This window comes from Bos indicus x Bos taurus, chromosome 26 (assembly GCF_003369695.1).
Source record: "Bos indicus x Bos taurus breed Angus x Brahman F1 hybrid chromosome 26, Bos_hybrid_MaternalHap_v2.0, whole genome shotgun sequence".
NCBI classification, from domain to species: domain Eukaryota; kingdom Metazoa; phylum Chordata; class Mammalia; order Artiodactyla; family Bovidae; genus Bos; species Bos indicus x Bos taurus.
The window spans coordinates 17,720,125-17,722,612 of NC_040101.1; positions in this window are offsets into that span (position 1 = coordinate 17,720,125).

Sequence of the window (2,488 nt, forward strand, 5' to 3'; positions counted from 1 at the left end):
GAGAACTGCCCTTGGCATTCCAGGTATCTAACAACAAAATGAAAGCAAACATGTAAAAATTTCCTGCCAGACTTTGGACCATGATCACAATGGCTGTTATTGAAAACAGTGCCAGCCCAGTCTTGACCTCCTGAGGCGACCACCAGTGAAACAATTCCTTTGCTACCCACCCATCCAAACCCTCCCCAAGCCTCCTGGGGAAGTTAGGAAGGGTTCTTTTATGCCAGATAAAGAAACAAAAGTCTGGCTTCTCCAACACACTTGCACATGCCAAGGGGCTTCCTGAAGATTTGCTTATATATCCATAATGGAGTGGTCATCAACAGCGTAGCACTGGGCAAGCTGTCTTGAACATCCTGCACAGCCACCAACAACTCTTAAAAATAATGGAGATGCAGAAATAGAGACCAGACTTGTGGCCACCATGGGCAAAGCAGAGAGTGGGATGACTTGAGAGAGTAGCATGGAAACATGTATGTTACCATATGTAAAACAGACAGCAAAAGAATTTGCTGTGTGAAACAGGGAGCTCAACCCAGTGTTCTGTGACAGTCTAGAGGCGTAGGATGGGGTGGGAGATGGGAGTGGGGTTCAGGAGGGAGGAGACCTATATATACCTGTGGCTGATCCGTGTTGATGTGTGGCAGAGGCCAACACAATATTGTAGAGCAACTGTTCCCCAATAATTGTATTTAGTTCTATACTTCTCCATATTGTACAATTATAATATTCAATAATTATTACTCAAAAAAAAAAAAGCAGGCTACCATGACTGGTCATTCTCAGTTATATCTGGTCACCAAAGGGCCCTAGATATATTTTCATTTCTATTAAATTGTTTTAAGGGGAAAGAGGAAATGGCAAATGACTTTAACTTCTTATATCACCTTCAGAAGTAAAAGTACATAATTTTAATCTTTGTCTTCACTAGTGTAGCTGAATTTGAACCAGCTCTACCAGATATTCACTGAATGGTTTTGGCCAGTTACTCAAGTTCTCTGAGTCTGCTTCCTCATTTGAAAAATGAGGTGGATAATGCTAACCTCACAGGATCTTTTAAAAATGAAGATTTCACCATAAAAACCCTATAGCTCAGTGCTTGATTCATGGTAACCATTCAACAATGGTTATTTCTCTGCTTTCCCTTTTGGTATCTTATGGAGGGTGCAGGTAATACTTCATTTAGCAAACAGATGAATTTCAGAAATGCAGAAGTGAGTATTTTATAGCTTACTTCCTTCATGGGACAGGTTTTGCTTGAGTGAGAAGAAATAATTTCTTGGAATGTATTTCTCTAGATGTTTCCTTAGGCCAGGTTTTGACTACTCTAAAAATAGTTTTTAGTATCTTTACATTTGATTTTTAACCAGATATCATTAGTTTTTGCTCTAAGTAGCTCTTGAAAATCTTGTGCTTCTCTCTACTTACTCAGAACTATAAAGCTACAGACAGACAGTACCTCATAATCCAGGGACTTAACCAAAAAGCAGAGGAGAGAAAATTACTTTAAGACTGCATCCCTTTGGAAAGGCTATAAACCAGTTAAACAGACAAAGGAACTCCCCTTCCATCCATTCATCCATCTGTGTATCCATTCAAATATCTACCCACCCAGTTCACCTTGTTCTAGGTTTTTATGGTCAAATTTTCCTAACAATATTATAAAGCTCTTCAAAGAAAAGGCTTAATATATCTTACAGGTGCCTATGAGAGTTATTTGTACTGTAGATGCCATCTAGAAAATTTAAAAAAAATGGCAAGTAGACACCAAATACTAAGATTGTAAAAACTGACCATACCTATGAAAAGCAAGTATAGTTTCCTCGATTCTCTTCAGTGACCTGTAAACAAGAGATCAGTGAAATACCTGTTGCAAAAGGCCACTCACTCGTTCATTTGAAATATCAGGTAAATTATTTTCTGATTTTTCCAGTTGTGCTTTTCTATCATGAAAGAGGTGCTTATTAGCTCTGCTGCCTTTTAAGCAAAACACAACTGAACAGTTTATATTATATGACCTAACACTTGGGAATTTTTCTTTTACATATAATATCTCATTTAATCCCAACAATTTTGTAGGATAAGTGCCTTACTTTTGAAAAGAGGAAATTGAAATTTAGAGAGAAAAAAACAACTTGCTCAAAGTCATACAACTAACATGTAGACCACAAGAAATCAGACTGTCTTGACTATTAAGCTTATACATGTCCTTTGCACCCTCTACTGTGTTGAATCCTAGGCTGGGATCTGTCAGCCCGGGCTCTTGACCTGTTCTGCCACCAACTGTGTGACCCTACATAGCTTGATACTTTCTGGGCCTCCTATCCCCATTGCTGTCCCTTCGTTAAGGAGCTCCAAGTACCCATTGAGTTCTGATTATGATGATGCCCTTGAGGCAATGCCAATGATTCATCAACATACAGGCTGTCTCGTTGCATGTTGCATGCTTGTTCTCCAAGTGGATAGTATATATGCCTTTGCGGATGTC